Below are 22684 nucleotides of genomic sequence, written 5' to 3'. Positions count from 1 at the left end.
TTAGAGTTGCAAAACGATATTTTAATGATCTGGTACATGCTGATACTAAGAAAAAAAGTGGTTAGACCATTACAGATTCCTCAGTCTGTAAAACAGATCCTAGTAAATACTGATCCTGATACTTATAGATCTGTTTACTTTGATGTCCAACCAACCACTAACACCCAAAAACCATCATCCTCAGCACCTACCACTCATTCTACTCAACCTACCCTCAGAACTTATCTCAAATCCTATCTCTCCACTTCACAGACTGCTCAACCTTCTTCTTCAGCACCTACTGTGAAGCCTACATCCTCTAAGCCAAAGAGAACAAAGACTGTTCCTCAAACACCTCAAAAGAGGAGGAGAATTACTTTGAGAGATGAATCAGATTCTGAGGAACAGATTCCTTCTTCAGAACCTGTGGTAAATGAAGCTGAGAAAGCAACTTCTCAGAAGGATTCTGAAATTGGGGGTTCTAGGCTTCTCAAGAGGCTTAGACAAATGATAGTTCCTGAAACTCCCAAGGAATCCAAATCAACAAGGAAGTACAAGAAATAGAGGGCACAAAGGCCAGTTTGAGATGATGAAGAGGAAGCAGCTAAGGAAGGGGATCAGGAATCTCTGATCTCACAAGACAAGGAATTTGCTCCAGTCACTTCTTCTCCATCAACTCCATCTCAGGAAGCTGTATCTGACAAGGCTAACTCACCATCTATGTCTCTTGTTGATCCAGGCACAAGTGCTGAAATTGCTATTCAGAACCTGGTTGTGCCTGAAATACTTTTCTTAGAAGCTCCAACAGCAAATAATCCTTCCACAACACCTGTTACTGATGCTGTTCAAACTTCAGAGTTATCAACAACACCTTCTCTGCATCAAGATGCTGATGATCAGATTTTAGGTGAGCATCAGGATATGGCTATTGATCAGAACTTAGTATCAGATCAGCAATTAGAGGATGCTGAAGCCTCCATTGCTACTCACACTGTTGTCTTATCAGAAGATACTGATTCTTTAAGTTCTGATGCTGCAAATGTTGGAGATACTGGTGAATCTGCTCCAACTGTCGATGCTGATGAAGCAGGTCCTTCAGGACATACTCCACCACCGACTCTTCCTAAGTCTGAACTGGTAAAGGAGTTTATTATCAGGGATGCACCAGTACCTTGGAGTGAAACTCCTGCAGGTCAGGAGTGGACTAAGGAATGGAACTCAGTTTCATGTGTTCCAAATGCTTTACATCTTGCTGAGCACTTGACTAAAGCAGATGAAATGTTAAATTCTGATGATTTTAAAACCCAGCTTAGAGTCACTACATTGAGTACTAAACATCTACAAGGTCTTCATTCAACTACTCATGCAGAGCTACACAAGATTCAGGAGAACTTTATCAAACAGGAACAAGTTTGGAAAATTGATAAGAAAAAGTTCTTTCAACCTACCATTGACATGATTGCTTATATTGAGAAAACTCAAGAGAAACAACAAGCTCGGATTGATCAAATTCTGACAAATCAAGCTTCTCAGCAATCGCAACTTACTGAAATCCAAACCTCAGTGGAACTACTTATCTCTCTTTTACTACCTGCTGATGCCAAAAAGGGGGAGAAGGTAATTAAGTCCAAATGCAAAACCAACAAGACACTGCAAGGAAAGGATGATGGAAAAGATGACCAAGGAAACTCTGGAATGGATAGCGGTCATAGTCAAGGTAGAAGGTTTACATCAAGACAAGCTAGTCACAGAACAAGTTCTGATACTGGGAAAAGAATAAGTTCTGCTGCTGGTAAAATGATAAGTTCTGATGAACTTCTAGATCTTGATGAGGAAATGTCAAGACAGTTATTTCTTCAAGAAAATCCAGGAATGGACTTGGAAAGTTTAAAGGAAGAAGAAGCCAGACTTAAATCAGAGAAAGTCACATCTAAATCTGAAGCTTCTGGTAAAAAGTCACTTCCAAAACTTAAAGGCATTATGATCAAAGAAAGGACACATACTGAAGCAACATTGGCTAGATCAAAACCACAGATAGATCCAAGATCCAAGGGTAAAGAAAAGGTTGGTGAACCTATCAAGGGTTATGTACCTCCTGAGGAAGAAGAAATTGCTGATGAAAAAGATGATCTTGCTCTGACTTCAAGAAAAGTTCTTAAAACAACCTCTGACATGGCTCAAGGTGTTCAGAGTCAAGAAATTGTAAGTTCTGATATTCAGAAGAAGCAAGTAATCTCTGACAGAGCTCAAGTTAACTTGATATCAGAAAATAGATCAAAGACACTCCTACCAGGATTCACTAAAGCAAAACAGACTCAATCTTTGAAGACTACTGCAAGTGATTTTAAAGCAAGAGTAGTTACTGGACAGGAAGCTAGAGATAAAACTGGATTGGGAAGTGCTGATGAAAGAAGAGTACACAACACTACCAATGATCCAACTTCCTTGAGTGAACCAGGTATTGGAGCAACTCCTGAGAGATTGAATCAACTGGAATCTGTACAGATGGTTTACCATACCTACTTGAAAGAATACATCATGTTGTATTTCATGACAGATGGTAGGGTTTATCATATAAGACAAAATGTCATTCCTTTGAAGTATTTTGAAGAATTGGAGCATGTACTTTTCTTACTTCAAGTGGATGACAGAATAACGGAGACTGCTGCAAACTACTTAAAAGAACAGATTCAGAGACAGAAAAGGCTTTATTCTGTTAAGTCTGACAGCATATATGTTCCAAAGTACAGAGATCATAATGGTGATATTGTTGATATGAATCCTAATACTGCACAGATCAGAACGTATCTTGGTATTAAGGGACTTGAATTCAATCTTGAGTCTGACAAAGCTTATGTCATAAGACTAGATCAGGAGTTGAGAAAAGCAAAGATTAATGATCTCAGAGCTGCAATCTTTCAAACTGGTGAAGATACTGCAGAGCTTAAAGATGTTAAAAGGAGAATGATTGATGAACTAAGATATGCTGAGAAATGTTTGTTGAAGAGCTATCTCAGAACAACTCCTGACATCAGAGAGATCAGAAAATGAAGAAGCCAAGTCGAAGATCTACAACTGCTTAAATTCTGATATTTATACAGATTGAAGTTGTTATCAGAAGTTGAAATTGGTAAAAACTTTAAGGACTGTAAGTTGTAGTTATCTAGTCTATTTCTCATGCATTTGTACTTAATGTTTTTGACATCATCAAATATCTGTTAAACTTGTATATTTTGTTAATTTACAAGTTGGGGGAGATTGTTAGATATATTTGATAATGTCATGGCTAATATGTTTTATGTTTAGCTTTCAGAATCTTACGTGAACAGGATAAATCAGTACTTAACTGTTGATCAGTACTTATACTGGAAGTCAGGACTTAAGGATATCAGTACTTATATTATCAGGAGATAATCATCAGAAGATAGATATCAGAACTTAAGTGCTGAAGGACAATCAGATAAGGATAGTAGCTGATTAAAGGAAAGAAGATCGAGATAAACATAAGAAGAGATATGCATGAAGAAGGAATTCTGTGAAGAATGGAATACTTGGAAGAAAAGATATCTGATTGATATATTTTAGGAAGCAGAATTATATTCCATATCAATTAGCGATTATCTTGTAACTGTGTAGTATATAAACACAGACATAGGGTTTACACTATAAGTGTTATCATTATTAGAAAAGATTATTCATTGTAACCCTTGCAGCTCTCGTAATATTTGTTCATCACTGAGAGGTAACAGTTCCATACTGTAACAGAGTTTATTGTTTCAATAAAGTTTGTTTTCTGTTACTTAAGTTCTTAAAGTTCGATTTGAGTGTACTATACACTGTATTCACCCCCTCTACAGTGTGTGTGTGACCTAACAAATAATATTCTCGTGAATGATAACACATATAGTGTAAACCCTAATCTGTGTTTATATACTACACAGTTACAAGATATCTCCTAATTGATATGATATGTTTTGTTTCCTAAAATACATCAATCAGAGATTATCTGTTGTAGTCCTTTAGCTATATAACTCTCCACGTATATCTTCTTTTGTTTAATCCAGATCCTCTCCAGTAAATCAGCCGCTTTTCATCCCTGAAGTGTATTCGCACTTAAGTACTGATGTAAGTCCTGGTGGCTTAAGTTCTGATAACTTCCTGTCTTCAGTAAGTTCTGATTTCCAATTAAGTTCTGATATTAAGTTCTGAAACTAAACAAATCAGATTAGACATGACATCACAAATATATCTAACAAAAGGGTTCAAATTGCACAAACAGCCTGAGTTATATTTGGAAACCCATGAACATGCCTCATTTAACGAAGTTTTTTTTGTTTCGGAAGATATAAGAATAACATTCAATACATAACTTTACCAGGAAAAATTGTTCAAACTGCAGACACGACCTGAATGATATTTGAAACCCACGGGCATGTTATTTTAGCACGTCATAAACCTAACAATGTACATGAAGTAAAAGAGAAAAAAATTGCTTTCTAGTATCTTGAATCATACTGAATTTTCGCAGGTGATCTTGAACTAATCTCGACATATATCTCAAACTAATTGTTTAGGAAAGATTTCAGAGCAGATATAACATTTAAGTGTCTGGTTCATAATGAAACTTCAACTAAACCGAAAATTTAGTGATATTTTTCGTTAATTTGAGTCTCGTTTTATCTTAAAAAGTCAACAATAATATTTAATTCAGAATCTTAACTAATCCTCTCAATAACCAACATGAAATTTCAGTGCACAAACATTCATAGCATTAAATAATATATATGGGGGATTATATGAAAGTATGTTTGCAAATGGTTTAGTGATTCTTGCCCAAATGAGCCTCATATTCATCTAACAAAACAAAAAGAATAGAGGAGAAGTGCATAAACTTACAATGTGAAGGCTCAGTTTAGTGGAGTTCATAAAAGAATGTGCAGATTACAGCATAATCAATTGGAACGCCTTTTCGATCCTAAGACCTAAACGCTACTTCTAATGCATTACAATTTTTCGGGGACTAATTTAAACTTCTTGGGGAATAAGTTTTCCATAATGATTACGTACAATACTAATATATGCTCATTAGATTAAGTTTAAAGGCACAAATATTCACTAATTAGGGGTCAATTAACCTAAGTTAGACAGCTAAACCAGGTAGCAACATTGAGAAGTCCAGGGCTGTATGCTATTATTTTCTGTTAGAAACTTAGCAAAATAATGGGACCAACGGTGTGTATTTGTGAAATAAATGAATACAGAAATGCAAGTATTAATCTCATCAAAGAAATTATACTACAATACAAGATCAGAGAATCCAATTCATTTATGAGAGCAGAACACTAAACATCCAGGGGCAATTTAGTGGGTCATAATCTAAAATCTATGTGGATGCTCCATGAAGGTGAAAGGACATCAATTATTAGATATATATTCTTCGGAGTAAATATATTATTATTCAACAATGCTATTAAAATAAGAAGACGTGACTCCAAATATATATTGTTGTCATTTAGCAATAGAACTTATAATGATTCATTTGATAGTAGATTTTATAGTTTTTAAAATATAAATTGAGAAGAAAAATACATTAATAACATTACTATATTTTAAAAAATTAATAACAAAACAACAATGTCACTTCAATAGTAATGCCATGTCCTTGGACTTTCTTGCCTCTGTTTCAATTATACATGTTTACAGCATATAGCATATGAGGAACAAAAAATACCCAAGAGATTAACGATGTCAGTCAGTTCTCAAACAAAATTAAAAAAAAAACAAACATTAATGTTACCCCTAAACAAGACTTTACGCTGTGCTATTAAGTTTTTTATGAAAGAAGATAACGGAAAGGAAAGGAAAAAAAGAGAAGCAAAAAATTTTCTTTAATATGTTCCTAAGTTATTTATAGTAAAGAGAGAGAAAATTTTGAAAATATTGATTTGGAGGGAAATATATTGAGAAGTATGTGAGAGCTTCTCTCCAAATCATCCCATTTTTGGGAAGAAACTTTTGGGTGGGAAATTTTGAAATTTTTCTCTCTCAATCTTTTTTCTTCTCTCTAGAAAAAACTCGGGAGTAAAACTATGAAAGAAAATTATAAAAGTTTCTTTTCCATACTTTTCTTTTCTCTCTTGATTTTAACTCGGGAGCACAACATAAAAGACTGATTCCATAAAAATTAGGATATAAACTAATCATCTGAAAATTAAATTTTTATGCTGATAGTACCCATGAATTTCATATGACAAAATTTTACACACGATTTTTGTCTACCAGTGAGACTTTAATGTATCAATATAGGGTACATATAATGAACCACAAAATTACTATAGGGAAGCAAATAAGTGTAATATCTATACCAATTACAATAATATGCTAAAACTAATGCAAACACTACATCAATGACAATGAGTCACAGTTGTATAGGCTGAAATAAGGATAACTATATAACATACAACGATGGGAAATGGATGATCTCATACCTACAAAACAGAATTTCAAGAGAAGATGAAGTAAATGAGTGATAGCTAAGGGGATCAAGTGAATAAATGATTGAACTGCAATTTCAGATTGGGACTCCGTCTCTTTGGATGAGCTAAACAACCTATAAATAAACTTTTATAATAAAACCCCTACCCGATATGACTATGAAATTTATTTTAGTGGCATTTCTGTTAATTCATAGTTATTAGGGCTAAACTGGTCTTTATACGGGCATTTTTGTGGAACTTTTCCCCCTTCTTGTTCTTGTTGTGCTTTAATATATAGTAAGAGATGCTTAAAAATAAGAGAATAACTGTCTTGCTCACATAGTAGATGAATTTCAAAATCTTAACTTCTCTTTTTACAAGAGCAACACTCAAAGCCTTATCATAGACCGTCAATTACACGTAAAGTACTTCTCTTGGGATTGGCTTTGCTAATAAAGATGTTTCAGTAATGTATTTACTCAATTCTTCAAATGCTACTTGGTTTCCATTATCATCACAAAGTCTTTCACATTTTCAAATAATTTGAAAAATTGCAAACATATATAATCGGACTTGGAGGTAACCTTCCTAGTACATCTACCCTGTGTGTCAACTTTTTACGTTATTAACGAAACTTAGAGGCTCCATTTGAGGAAAACCATCCAACTGGTGTTACTGAAATTAACTGATACACTACGTATAATAAGTTAAGATTAAGTGTTTTTTGTTCAAATAGCCCCAAACGACGAAAATATAAAAGGTTATTTTAAATCAGATGGTACGTACTTCATCAACCTTATATGAGTTTTTTTGTAAGTTCAACAGGGATATTGTTCTTCACTTTTAATTTGTAAACATGGTGTAGGCAAATATGAACATAATATAACATGTTGATTTATTGATAAACATATTATGATATTTTACTATAACTTTCTAATCAATTTTTGAAAAATATGAACTATTTTCTTAGACATAAATATTTCACGAGTTGTTTTTAAATAATATATATATATAGTAGAAACTCTTTAAATTAATACTCGTTAAATTAATAAACTCTCTAAAATAATAAATTTGTCCGGTCCCGACTTGGGCCAATGTAAAAAATTAAAAAACTCGATAAAATAATAAGATAATAATTTTTCGGGAAATCCCTTTATAGTTTTCAGTCCCAAGAAAATCATAAATTAATAATTCATAAAAACTGAAAAATATATTACACCTTATTGAAATATGATTAAATAGTTGTCTGTTTTATTTTAAAGTTCAAGTCTATTTGGAGCTCATCTCTAACTTTTCTTATTGCATCCAATAACTGAGGTGTTGTATTTTTGTATTGTATCATAAAGTTGTGAAGAGTATTCGACGCCATAAGAGCTTCCTTTCTTGTAACAGGCTCCAAAGACATTGTATCATCTTCGCCGTCTTCATTTGTATTGTCCTCAATGATAGTACCCACAATATCTTTTAAACTCTAAACCTCAAAACATGCTTCATTTTCACCTGGGTAGTTCATTAGATTGTTGATATCTATCTTATTACGATAGCCACATTGATTGATCATAGTCTCGAGGTCTTGAGTTTCTTCATCAAAAGTGGGTTCATCCAAATTTCTTGCAACGACACTAGCTGAACGAATTTTACAGTGTCGGAAATATTATAATAGGTTAAAAACTCTTTAAATTAATAATTATTAATTTATCGATAAATTAATAACTCTCTAAATTAATAATTTTTTTCGGTCCCAACATTATTAATTTATAGAGTTTTTACTATATATATATATATTGTTAAAGTTTTGTCACGTGCAATCTTACTTGCACCAAAGGAGTTTCGTCACGTGCAATCTTACTTGTACCACGGATAACGTCACATACTTATTAGTGTCAAAGGTTGGGCCGATCATAGGTTTAGGGTTTAGGGTTTAGTCAATACCGGATCGTCGCTTTATAACATATGTATAAAATGTTATTTTATTTTTTTTACTCTTATAGAGCTCAATTCAAAATAAGCGAGCCGCCCGTGCCTTCTTCTTTCCTCCCAATCTTTCCATGTATCAGGTACATCTCTTGCCTCTTCATCTCTCTCTCTCTCAATTGCTCTCTTCATTTTTATTAAATTTTCACCAAAAAAATGTTGATTTCCTGTATATCAATTTTTTCGGATATAATGATATGCTGATTTCAAACGTGGATATTGGAATGTAGTGTTTCATCTTTTCTTTCTAATTCATTTGGGCATTTATTTTTTGTATTCATGTTGAATGTTATTTTGGTACAAATTTGAATTCTTCTTAAGTTCTATATTGAGATGTTATTATATTCGTGTGAAAGTTTACGGCGTGTGAGTAAAAAAAAAAGAGAATGTGTAATATATTGAGATTTTGAATAGAATTCACTGAAATGGTTATACTACTAAGTCGTTCATTTCACCGTCTTATCTAAATAGAAGTTAATTCATTCTAGCATTTTGATCTTTAAAAATTATTAACCGTTTCATAAATATATCATAAGTTTATTGATGCATTTTTTAAATTTCGTGTAGCCAATAATAACGTGTATGATATCGTTGGTATATAATGGCAGCACTAAATTTTCTATCTATTGTGTAACTTTATAAAAAAGGAAAAGAAATGTTGCTCTAGGTGCTTCTTGGTGCTTCCACATACCACTCGATCTTAATTTTTTTTTTATGATAACTACAACAAGCATTCTCCATTTTGTATTGTACTCATTATTTAATAAAAGTGATTTTAACATTAAAAAATTATTCGAAGAATAAATATAAAGATTGTTGTTGAATATAAATGTACAATGATATACTAAGAGCCAATTTTAAAGATTAATTCAAGAGCGACACTCTAAAGATATATAGCTTAATATTAATTAATTGATGAGCAAGAGGGATATCTGATCTTGATTATACTTTAGTTCAAAGGCAATGAGATTTGTAATGGATGGGGCTTTTATTGACTTGGATTTGATACAATTCATTGTGCACTTGAGTATAGAAAAAAATGTAATATAAAAGTTAAGTCACGACTGTAGAGTTTTTTAGGAGAAATGTAAGAAAACTAGAAAAATAATAAAATTTCTCTCAAAATTTTCTTTTTAAAAATGGGATAATTGGGAAAAGAGATCGCCCTTTTTGAGTTCACAACATGTTCTCTCTCTCTTTTTGTCATCTTTACTCTTTTTCATTTTTCTTCAATTTAAAGATTTGGAGCAATCACTCGTGAGATTTTATTTTTAAAGAGCATAGTGGGTAAATTAGAGAGAAACTTTTAGAATATTTATATAAGATGATGTTAAAGGTGTTTCTCTAACACCTTGATATTTTAGAGTGACTCATACCTTGACATGTCATTAGAGTTCTGTTACAGTAGGAATCAGTCGCTCAAAAACCTCAAGAATGTTAGAGAAAGTCCCTTCCCATGATCATATATAAATATTCTAATTAGCAGAAAGCTCTTTTCATGATCTTATAATATTATTTTAACACTCCTTCTCACTCGAAACCCCATTTATAGATCGGATAGCAGATCGCAGGCGCCTATATTTTGGGTATAAATTTGTCTTTCATTTTCATAATAATTGTGAGACACATTGAGAGTCTCAGGGAGTCGAAACTTAGTCTCGACCCATCCCAAGCTCCGTGATCCACTATTCGACAGTCGAATAATGGATCACGACCCATTTTTTTGGCATTAATTTTCTTTTTTCTAACACCTTTCATGTCAATAATAATTGTGAGAGATATTAGGGGTAGCAGGGAGTCGAACCTTACTCTTCTGTCAGCCTGAACTCCGTGATCCACTCTTCGACACATAAATGGGCTTTCGAGTGAGGGAGTGTTAGAATATTTATAAAAGATCTCAGTAATGGCCTTCTTTTAACACCTTCAAATTTTAGAATAATTGGTTGTTTAACATGATATCAGATCTCAGTTAGCATACCCAGTTAGCATACCCAGGAAAATATAGAAAAACTTATGTGAGACGATTGCTCGCAATCATCCCCAAAACACAGGGAAACTTTTGAAAATTTTGTCTCTGCTTATGTATAGAAAAAACTTGAAAACTCGAGAGCATGAAAATTTTAAAATTTTAAAGAATTATTAAAATAAAATTAAAAAATTATACTATATATGCCCATTGTCCACGCTTCGCTATTTAAACTAGTTGTTATAGTTTGGAGGCTAATGTACTCTGGAAGTTAATCAAAATAATTAACTTAAGAAGGATATTTCTAATATGTGCACGTGGTCTTATTATTTTTTTTTTTTATCGTAGGTAACCTGCAGCCACTACCCTTCGGGTGCGCACTGGGTAAACCCTACGGGCTAGCCTGCAAATCACGTGAACCAAGGTAAACCGTATTTAAGCGACAGGCTCTGACTCAGGAGACATAATCATAAATTCTCCTCCCGTGGGATTCGAACCTCTTGCGGGCTGGTCTTATTTAATAATTATATATTTTTAATAAATATGGCTCATATGCCCTGCAATAATTCAGTATATCTTTCTAGCAAATATCTAGGATGAGTGAAAATTGAAATTGAAATCAAAATCAGGAATGACAAGAAATAAGTTTTTTTACCATTTGAGTTATCTTGTCACGCTCTGCCGATCACTTTTTATTGAGTTGGTAGATTTTGGTGGGTGTATGTTTTGTGATTTTTGGTTTGTGAACATTTTTGTGCAATGCACGGGTATATTACAGAAATGTACTTTAAATATAAATAATTTATTAACTTATTTAAAATCATTTTATGTGCTCATGTCTTAAAATGTAATTGTTGAGTAGTACGACATGCAATAGTTGATATTGGTAAATTAGTATATAACATTGGTGAATATTTTGTGTACGTGTATATTCTAAATATGAATAATCTATTAATTTATTTGAAATCATTTTGTGTATAATTAATAAGTAATGCTACATGCAATAATTGATATTGTAAATTAGTACATAACAATTTGCTTCCTAGTTAAGTTGCGGTATTATGCAAGATATAGATGTTATAGGATTTTTAATAGTAAATAGTGATGTGATATATAATATATATTATACAATGCTTAATGATTAATATTTAAATAATACACGTGGGTACATAGCATTCTTGTCCCCAAGCTGACTGATTATGATCTGATTTCCACATAGTTTAGTTCTATTCGAGAAATATTAATCTTTTAAATTTGAATAAACATATTAATCATTTATACTTCATATTTTATATATCAAAGAGAATAGTGTGTTCTATAGTTGAAATAAAATTAAAAAAAAAATTATATTATAGGTTGGTAATCTTGTAAATATATCGTTTAGTATATATTTTCATGTGGTTCGGGGAATATAATTTGTTTGGTTAAAATAAATATGAGTAAACAAATAAAATTATCTATACTACATATTTTTATAATTCTAAAATAATAATTTGTTCGGTAATTGATATACATTATTAATCCTATAAACGTTTAATTTAGTATAAATTTTGCGTGCATACAGAAAACAAATTCATTCAAGTTGACGGATAATAAATATTTATCTTCATTCTATCTTTCAAAAACACTGTCACATGTTGTCACATGCAATGAAATGCCATTAGTTTGAATATTTACAAATTTCATTATATACATACTACGTTATATTTTAAAAAATGTACCTTCTATCTAAATGCATTTGTTAACGACGTATTGAAATATTATTATCGAATAAAATATCATGTATCTGTAATTATGAATATATATTAATGATTGAAAATAATATTTGATAAATATAATGAAAGTATAAATAGTTAAATTAATTTATTATTATATAACAATAAATCAGATGTAAATATAAGTATGGTTTAGGTAAAAGAAAATTACTATTATGGAAATAAAAGTTTTATAAATATTAATTGAGGTAAAAATGATCAAATTTGCTTATAATTATAGATTGATAATAGATAATAGATAATAAATAGATGAGAATGACTTAAACTAAAAAAATTAATTTAAGTTTGTGTTTTGATTGCTTAATGAGAAATAGAAGGAAGTAAATTGACGTGGTGGCTTAGGAATGAATTTTCTTTTGCACTCTCGGAAGAAGGAAACATGTAAGAATAGATGGTTGAGAAAAAGTGAGAAAATTGAGAAGGAAAACTTTAGAAAGATAAGTTTGGATGTGTTAGTGGCAAATTATCCGCTACTTTAAGGTAAGAACCAAGTACTACAAAATGAAAATGATTCATGATAATAGATTTAATAATTTTCTTCATTACATTTTGTTTACCTCTGCCAGGATCACCAAATCACAGTACAAAGGTAAAAAGAAAGCAATTTTGTAAATAGGGAATGAACATGTGAAATATTTGATAATGATAATGATGTCAAGTAATTAGAAATGTCATGAGCAACTCCAACTGTATTCTAGTAAATTTTTTTAAAAATAATTTTATTAAATAGAGTCCGGTGATTTAAAACATTTTATTGTAGAAAAACTCCAACAACAATTCTACTCTGTATTTGATGTGAGTTATATTAATCAAAGTTCACAGTCCACAAGCTTGTTGGTTTGTAATTTCTAAAACTATATGTTTATTCTACTATGTGTGCATCTTTGTGTACTTGTAGTGTTGGTACAGGGATAATATGTTTTGTGATTTTACAGATAACAATGAACCCTACAACCAGGAGAAGCATGCAGAGAAGGACATTGAGTAATAATCAAGGCAGATGCAGACCGTGGGCGAGTTTAATACCTGACCTGCTCATGTCATTGCTAATGCAACTAGGAACCTTTGATCTTTTTGCTTGCGCGGGTGTGTGCAGGGTATGGAGGTCCATTATCACTGAATATAGATCAACTTTCTTGCAAAACCAACAACCATTGCCACTTTCTAAATCAATATACGCAAGGAGATCTTATTTCTTTTATGATATGTATCGGAGGACAACGTACAAGACTTTTAATTTTCAGTCGCTTGTGGGGATAACTTGCGGGTACTTGATCATGCTGCTTCATACTAAAATTTTGTTGTTGCATCTTATTACCCGGAATCAAATCCATTTCCATATGCCGCCGTTCATTAAGTCATTTCATATGCGAGCCCATCCTCTTTTATTCAAAACAACTTTCAGAGAATCTGCTGTTGGTTTTTAAAAAGGAGTTTCCGTTTGTAGTGTTATCTCCAAGTTCAAAACCTGAATATCAAACTGATAACTCCTGGTGGCGGGGCTGCTCCTTCGACGGCGTCCTGATCCTTCGCCGCTGTAGAAGTGTGTGGTTGGGCTCCTACAAAACAACACTGGAATGGAAGGGGGGTGGGAGTCCCGCGACGCCTCCGGCGTTAGAGTAAGAACTAGCTTTTTGGAAAGATGAAGATGAATATGTAAGGTGGTTGTGTGTATATGAGTGTGAAAGAACGATTAACCCCAAAACCTCACCGTCTTGGGCTATTTATAGCCCAAGGGTAGGATTTTGGGGTTGGTACCTTTAGATCATAGTCATTGGTTCTGGGAGCGGAGGACACCTGGCTGGAGTGGATGCTTTACACGTGTCAGTGCGGGACTGGCCGAGGAATGTTCTGAGGATCCTCTGACACGTGCCCTGATTATTCCCATGATTGATGTGTGACAGTTGTCCCCATCACGTGCCTGGGCCAACGTCTCACGTGCTGGGATTTACCAAGGTTAGGCTTGCGGGACTGAGCCAGTTAGGAGTGGTAGTGTGCGGGACTACTCCTTCCAGGAGCTGCGCGGAGTCAGGGGCCTAGGATTAGCCCTCCCAGGAGCTGTATGGAGTTAAGAGCTTAGGAGTAGTCCTTCCAGGAGCTGCATGGAGTTAGGAGCTTAGGAGTAGTCCTTCCAGGGGCTGTATAGAGTTGAAGGCCTAGGAGTAGTCCTTCCAGGAGCTATATGTACTGTCACAAACCTTTCAACTTGTTAGCGGTTTTGGACATCCCTGTGGATATTGCATATTTCAATGAAAACATACATATCTTAACTAGTAACGCCAAAATTGGTACACTGAAACTAAAGTACCAGACTCCAAATGTCACTGGTGATACTACACTGAGACCGCAGCAGCAGATTGTGAGATTTTCTTTTGTTAGAATCGATATCCAGGTTTCAGAACTTTTTCCTCTGCACTTGGTACCATTAAATGATCAGCTCTATATGATTTCTTATGTCGAGCAAGAAAGTAGCAAGGTAATTATGATATACTGACTAGATGAGCGACTTATGAAATGGGAACAGGTGAAACACTTGGGAGAAAATGCGTTGTTTGTAACTGAAGGCTCGTGTGCTATTGTGAATTCTACTATGTGGGGAGGCCGCAGTAACTGCATCTATTTTCTTTCCAAGGAACGTCATTATAAATATTGTGAGTACACTGTAAGTTCTAGCGAGATCTTGTTTGCTGGTATTGACATTGAACCGGAGGTAAAAGGATGCAACTTGCGACAACACTTCTGGTATTTTCCTCATCAAATTTACGACAAAAACATTGTACCTTAAAAACAGGGAATTTTCTCTGAACTTTATTACCATCCCAATTTTCTGCTATATTTTGTGATTTTATCTGCATTTGAACAACATGTAGGGTTGTCTGCTCAAGTTCACATTTTGGATTTTGAATAAGGTTAGACGATTATTGTGTCTATTAGTTTGGGAAGACTCCAATTTTTCAATAAGATGTTTCTGTTTTGTGATTTTTTTAAGCTTGCAAATAACAACTGTGTATCTATTGATTGGATTGTACCCTTGTTTGTTCTTAATGGCTGTGTGTGATCGCTCAGCTTGTGTATCTCCTGTCGAGCCATGAAAGCAAATCTTACTTCAATCATTATCAATTTGTCTAGTACATTGATATATCTCTGGATAATAACAGAATAAGAGAGCAACAATTGAACAGTCTTCACAACTATCTAAATTCTCGAGTACATATCTAGAGGGTATCTGTTTAATATTTATTATAACTTTAGTGATTCAAAGATAACCGTTGAGATTGGTGACTAAAGTGATATATGACATTCAGATGGGTTTGATATTTAACCCAAAATATATATATCTCTTATAAAAGGTACTCATACTGTGAATTTTTGGAAAACTAGTTGAGTAACTACATGGCTATGTGAAATAATAAGGTCGTAGATGGTGAAGTGTACATCTGTTATCCACCAAGGCCATGTTTGTTTAATGGTATTAAGTAGGGGTAGGATTATAGTCCTTTAAATTTTCCAATCCCATGTTTGTTTTGTAAAAAATTAATGAAGGGTTATCCAAGGATTATAATCCTTTAAATTATCCTATCTCATGTTTGTTTTGTTGGAGTAGAGGATAGGATTATAATCCCATTTAATGCTTGGTGGGAGGAGGTATTGTTTTATCCCTTCCTACAATTCATTTTTTAAAAGATTATAATCCCCTCATTGTTATCCCATATTAAACAAACATAGGATTGAAAAATTTAATGGACTATATTCCAATCCCAAGTACTATCCCACAAAATAAACATAGGATAAAGTTTTAAAGGATTATATTTCAATCCTACACTTAATCCTTTCAAACAAACTTAGGATACGATTATTTAATCCATAGGACTAATTTTGATGGGATTAGTTATTCCCGGATTATTATCCCGGGATTATAATCCCATGAAACAAACATGGCCAAGAGGCATATTCAATCCATGTGAACGACCTTATGTGCAGTACCTCCGGCATCCTGGTCACTTCCCTTACTCCATCTCTCTTTGGTCTGGTCACTCCCATCACTGCATCTATCTTTAGTAGTAGGAAAAATATGATAGAAAGAGATATAGCAAAAGGTTCACCGAGTATCTTCAGACATAGATTCAACCAAGCAAAATTCATATATATGAAGAAAATTGATTGTAAAAGAACCGAACTGGAGGGATAAATCAGAGGTAATTTATCATGTTACATGCTTAAAATATATATGTAGTACTTTAGATTGCTCGACTCTTCAACTTGGTTGATACTTGTTAGATTTGCACAATTAACCACTTCTAATTTTTCAAGAACAGAACCAAGGGTCACACATGTCAAGCCTTGGCAATCACAAAGATTCAAACTTGTCAAAGACATGGAATTGTGTGTCAAGCGCTCACATATTTGAAGAAGAAGAGCTTCCTTCTCTGTAACTATCACTAATGTTCCAGCCGTAATTACATGAGAGATATAACCTTTCTGCCTCACTGTTTCTAGTATTATGCTGCCGTCCAATCTGTGATATCCAACCTCTGTAAGGACGGAAAAAACCACTCAATATCCTTTTCAACTTTGGACAACAACCGACCTCCAACACGGGAAATACAAGCATAGGATTTTGGTCTTCACAGCCAGTACTCATAACTGGTTCTAGCCATTCTTCTAGATTTGGAAAGTCCCGGATAATGATTTTGGTCAGTGACGGACCTCGTAACTGTTTTTTTACTCCATCACTGTCACTGAACTCACTTCCACATCCGCTGCTACCTACACCTCCACAGGAATCACTCCCGATAACCAAGTTCATTATCATTGTGATCATGATGCAAACTTCTTCCCATTCCCATTGAAGTAGACGATTTTCAGAATGTGTTTTACTATAATCAAGACTTTAATTTATTGTTGTTATTCTATCACTCATAAATTTGGAAAAGATTGTTAGGAACCAAACCCAAATTTTGATAATAAGCAAATCACGTTGAATAATTATGTTAAGTCTATCGTAACCTTTAACGGTTAGTCATCACAAGGGATAGCAGTTGAAGGAGTAGCCCATCAACTGACGAGGTTTTTGTAACACTTTCTAGTGAGATTTTCAGTATAGATAGCAATGCTGTTATTCATTCAAAAATCATGTCGACTCAATGGATAATCTAGAATAGAATGACTAGTTGTAAATGCTTGATACCATTTAATTCTGATTAAGTGAAGTGAGCTATCAACTGCTAAGTGAAATTGCAGCATCAACGACTAACTACATCAACCCATCAAGGGTTAATCAAGTAACTATCAACGACTAAGGGAACTCACACATGGTGATGGTGAGTTGATAATCAAGTTACACAACAAATAGGATGATGGGAATCTCCGTAAAGAAAATGGAAACCGATACAAATTTTGCATGTGATCTTGAATTCTGAAGAAAAAGAAAATTGGAGGGATTTTCAAATTAATATATCAAGATAAAATCTAGGCTCATTGAATGAAGAAGTAACCTTGATGGATCTTGATCTTAGATCTTGTTATGTATTGTCTAGTAAACACTGTGTAGCAAATGTTTCACTCAAGAAATATGTTTATTTTTTGAGTGCCAACCAAATTATGAGGTTAAATACTATAAAATACAGTTGTGAGGTTACTTTAACAAATTATATTTTTAATAAAAACCTAAGGTGGCAAGTCCAAAAATAACAACCTGGAAATTTTGAATATCTATGTTCTGTGTTCAGTTATTATTTTTTAAATATGAATTAATGTGTAAATTTTAATTTGTATTCAACCCTTTGTGACAAATTAAATAACAAGTACGATAAATGATATGTGTTTGTTAGAAAATATTTGAATAAAAATTTATTTGTATTTATTTTATTTGATTTGTAACTTATGTATTTTGATTTTTTGTAACTCTTATATTAATGTCATGATTTTAATTTGATCATTAATTTTGATGTTACAAAATTGAATACTTTTGTAAGTTACAAGTTCATTTCCCCTATAAAAAGAGGTTTTGCCTCATTGGTTTTACACACACAAAAAATCATACAAAGATCATTTTCTTGCATTCCTCTTAGAGCTCTACGTTCTTGTTTCTGTGAGATAGAAAGGGTTGTTTAATCGGTTCGTAGAAGGTGGGTCTTCAAGTGCTTGAGACTACCTTTGTTCGTTGTATCCTGGGAGACGGAAGCCGCAACACCTTCAAACACACACGAAAGGGGGCTTATCTGTTTTAAGGATAGCGTGGTGCTCACGTGCCTCGAACAATTCTATTGGTTTTTAGTTCTTGTATTCTTGATTTCAGGTAAATTCTAAACTATACTCCCTAAAAGCTTAAAACAGATCCCATATTTCTTATAAATTAGTTTATATTGATAAGCTAATTTGTTTGAATTTGATTCAGGAGTACAGTTTTTATATCAGGTTTTATATTTATAGATGTTTGGTTCATAAATATTGGTGGAAGTGTAGTCTTCTGGATAGAATAGGTGGATTGTGATTATATTTAATATTTATCTAGTTCTATCTTTGAGTGTAACATATTGGTATTGATTATTTGGTCTTCATGGCTTCCTACATTTTTTTATGTTGCTCAGGTTCAAGCACTTTGCTAGTTTTTTTTATATCATGACTTGCAAGAACATGATTTAATATTGTTATTTATATTAGCCCTCTGAATATTTGTCGTTTAGCTTTTTACTTCTGCATGAGAGAAAAAAAAACTAATAATGTTGTTGATCACGTAAGGTTTTTTTATGATTTATGCTACTCTGTCCAAACCATGCATGTTATTATATGATGAATTTATGCCTAATTTAAGTCATTTTTTTATCCGTAACTTTTTGCCTTTTCATGTTTTTTTTAAAAAAAATCTGTTTTTAATTTATTTATGTTGGAATTGTTTTTTCGGGTTTTATTACATTGTCCATTTTTTTAAAAAAATAGGGTATAATGGAGTAAATCGTTGCAATTATTTTCTATTTGTTGGTCTCGGTAATTTGCGACTTGCTTGTATTAGCTTCTGTGATAACTTACTCCTGTTGGTTGCCTTCTCTTAAAATTATAAATAGCATATTTGTTAATTTGTAATATATTGTTTTCCTGTTATTTAATTTTGTAAATATTTTGTTGTGTGATTAGTTTTAAGCTACTTAACATTTGTGATGCCATGTTGTGGTATATTTGGATTTATTGTCTTTATTATACATAATAGTAACTGTTTTTAACATCAATTTTTTTTCACCTCTCATATTGGGATTAATAACTTCTGGTTACTATTTCGGTATTAATATTAAATATATGAATATTTGAATGTTAATGTGCTAGGTATTTAAATTCCAGATTTTTTTATTTTTATAGACTGGTGCATATTGACTTATTGTATGTTGAGTGAATATACGAATATTGGTTTGAAATTTTTTTAAAGTTGTTAGGCTTGGTTTCTCGGGTGATATTATTTAATGTGGACTACATATATTTGCACGTCCCATCACAGTTGGGATGATTGGTTTAGGTATATTCATGAGTTTTTTAGCCTAATCATTATTCGTGATAAGTGCTTACATAAAATATAATTGTTATTGTTAAATTTGGTAAAAATAATTAATCAAGCAATTAAGTATAATTATATTCTTGATTTCAGATATGTCTGGAGTTGACGGAGTTAACTTGTCTGGTGATAAGACTGTTGAGCCAGTGCTTAATACGGCGACCCTTGTGGTGCCAAATACGGCTGTACCGGTAACCACTCGCGCGGAAAAACCGGTAACATTCAGTGGGCTGGATTTCAAGACGTGGCAACAAAAGATGTTGTTCTACTTGACCAGGTTAAACCTTGCGAGGTTCTTAACTGAGGATGCACCTAAGCTGAAAGAAGATGAGTCTGATGCTCAGCTAGTCAGTGCAGTCCAAGCTTGGAACCACTCAGATTTCTTATATAGAAATTACATAATGAACTGTTTGAGTGACTCGCTATACAAGGTGTATAGTGTGCTGAAAACGTCCAAAGCTCTATGGGACTCACTCGACAGAAAGTATTGAACCAAGGATGCGGGTACTAAGAAGTTTATAGTGGCCTGGCTCCTTGAGTTTATGATGGTGGATTCCAAGAAGGTAGTTAATCAAGTTCAAGACCTTCAGATGATCATGCATGACATGGAAGCTGAGGTAATGCCCATGAATGAAGCCTCCCAAGTAGCCGTTATCATCGAGAAATTACCCCCCGGTTGGAAGGACTTCAAGAACTATTTGAAGCATAAGCGTAAGGAGATGTCTATGGAAAACCTTATCCTAAGACTCTGTAGGAGGACAATAAGAATAGGTTTGTTGGCTCTTCAAGTGCTAATGTTGTGGAGGTTAAGAAGAACTCCAAGTTTAAGAAGGAAAACCAGACAAGAAGCCCAACTTGGGACCTAAAGCTGGGATTTCTAAGAAGAAATTTCAAGGAAAGTGTTTCAACTATGACAAGATGGGTCACAAGTCAACTGAGTGCAGACTACCAAAGCGGAAGAAACACGAGGCCCACGTGGTGGATGATGTGGCTCAAGACATATCTGATATCAGTCTCTCTTATGTGGTTTTTGAAGTGAATCTGATCGGCTCTAACCCGAAAGAATTGTGGATTGACACTGGTGCTACTAGACATATTTGCTCGAGCAGGGAATTGTTCCACACCTTCTCGCCAACTGAGATCGAAGAGAAGCTTTTCATGGGAAACTCTGTAACATCTGAAGTCCTTGGAAAAGGCAAGGTTGTGTTGAAGATGATATCTATAAAGGAGCTGACTCTGAATGATGTCCTATATGTTCTGGAGATCCGAAAGAACTTGGTTTCTGGTTCACTGTTGAACAACATGGATTCCGTATTGTGTTTGAATCTGATAAAGTTATTTTGTCCAAAAAGGGAATGTTTGTGGGAAAAGGTTATATGACCGAAGAGCTATTTAAGCTGATGTAATAACTGTGAAGAATATTAATATGAACAATAATTCTTCTGCTTACTTGCTTGAGTCTTCCAATTTATGGCATGGTAGACTAGGTCATGTTAATTATGAAATAATGCGTAGATTAATGAACTTGAACCATATACCAACATTCCAAATTAGTTCAAAACACAAATGTGAAATTTGTGTTGAGGCAAAATTAACAAGATCATCGTTTCAAACAATTGAATGGCAAACAAAACCCTTGGATTTGATTCACAGTGATGTGTGTGATTTAAAATCAAATCAAACAAGGGAAGGTTATAAGTACTTCATTACTTTTGTGGATTATAATACAAGGTTTTGTTATGTCTATTTGCTTAAAAGTAAAGATGAAACTATAGAAAAGTTTGAGCTCTATAAAAATGAAGTTGAAACTCAACTTAATGGAAAAATTAAAATAATAAGAAGTGACCGAGGTGGTGAATATGTATCACCTTTTGGTAAATTCTGTGCAAAACACGGAGTTATTCACGAAGTCACTGCACCGTATTCGCCTAAATTAAATGGGATTGCTGAGCGTAAAAATAGAACCTTGATAGAAATGTGCAATGTGATGTTGCTAAGTCCAGGGTTATCTGAGTATATGTGGGGAGATGTGATAAGTGGCATTTTATACCACTTAGAACGTCTTATAATGGCTTGAATTGATGTCTTGAAATCAAGTATTTTGTGTATTTGGTGTGTTTTTCTAGTGTTTGTGCATTTCAGTGTATTACTTGCATTTGTGGAGAGATTTCATCAAGAATAAGCCTTGGCATGTGTTTGGCATTGCAAGTGGAAAGATAGGAGCAGAATGCAGCAAGGAACGGGAGCAAAACAGAGATTTTTCCAGAAGGGGTCTGAGCGCCCGCTCAGGATTGCTAAGCAGCCGCTCAGGGATGTAAATTAAAATTAATATTTTTAGACTCCTAATTATGTTAAGCTTCCAACTTCTGAGATAGTTGGGTTTTGTGGGACTCCTATATAAGTAGTTTTCAGAGATGTTTCACGCGTGTTAAATCGTGGTATCAATCGAGGAGCAAGGAGATAAGGAAGAAGACCGTTTTAGCACACCGCAACGAAGAGGAAGCATATTTTCTTGTGATTCTTTCATTCGTTATAACAGTGGATGCTAGTTTTCTTTACTTTGAACCTAATTTACTCTTGTGACGTACTCTGGTTTAATATAAGTAGTTTATTTAGTTATTCTCGTGTGTTTTTTATCATGTTTTCATATGAACCCATGGTGACGATGAGTTCAATCATGGGTTAATCGTGATCATGGGGTCGTAACGGAATTGCTATGGAATTCTTTACTTAGTTGTTTAATACCTTAGAGTGTGATGATTGTATGGTATCTAGTATTGGTTGTGCTTATTCGTCTTATGTGCGTCGCGAACATATAAGATAGGGTGTTAATCTCTTGTGAAGCGACAGTGGATCTTGAGGTTTGGAACTTGCCATGCTAGCATAGGTTCATATTTGTGTATGCATGATTAGTGGGTAACTCTAACCGTTTTACTTGCCCTGTGTAATCATAAGGAATAACTTGAGCTTA

At 33.6% G+C, this 22684-nt stretch overlaps 1 long non-coding RNA gene across 1 annotated transcript; it reads left to right on the top strand.

The window, feature by feature from the left end:
* The first annotated feature begins 8378 nt into the window (after window positions 1-8378).
* On the top strand, window positions 8379-15027 carry LOC141661517 (uncharacterized). The gene is made up of 3 exons (XR_012549989.1): window positions 8379-8512; window positions 10744-10819; window positions 13106-15027. It is a non-coding gene; the product is annotated as an uncharacterized LOC141661517 (long non-coding RNA).
* Window positions 15028-22684: the final 7657 nt, after the last annotated feature.

The sequence above is a fragment of the Apium graveolens genome, chromosome 5 (genome assembly GCF_009905375.1).
Source record: "Apium graveolens cultivar Ventura chromosome 5, ASM990537v1, whole genome shotgun sequence".
Classification (NCBI taxonomy): Eukaryota; Viridiplantae; Streptophyta; class Magnoliopsida; order Apiales; family Apiaceae; genus Apium; species Apium graveolens.
The sequence above is the reverse complement of the archived record's forward strand: the minus strand, read 5'-3'. Positions and strand labels throughout refer to the sequence as shown.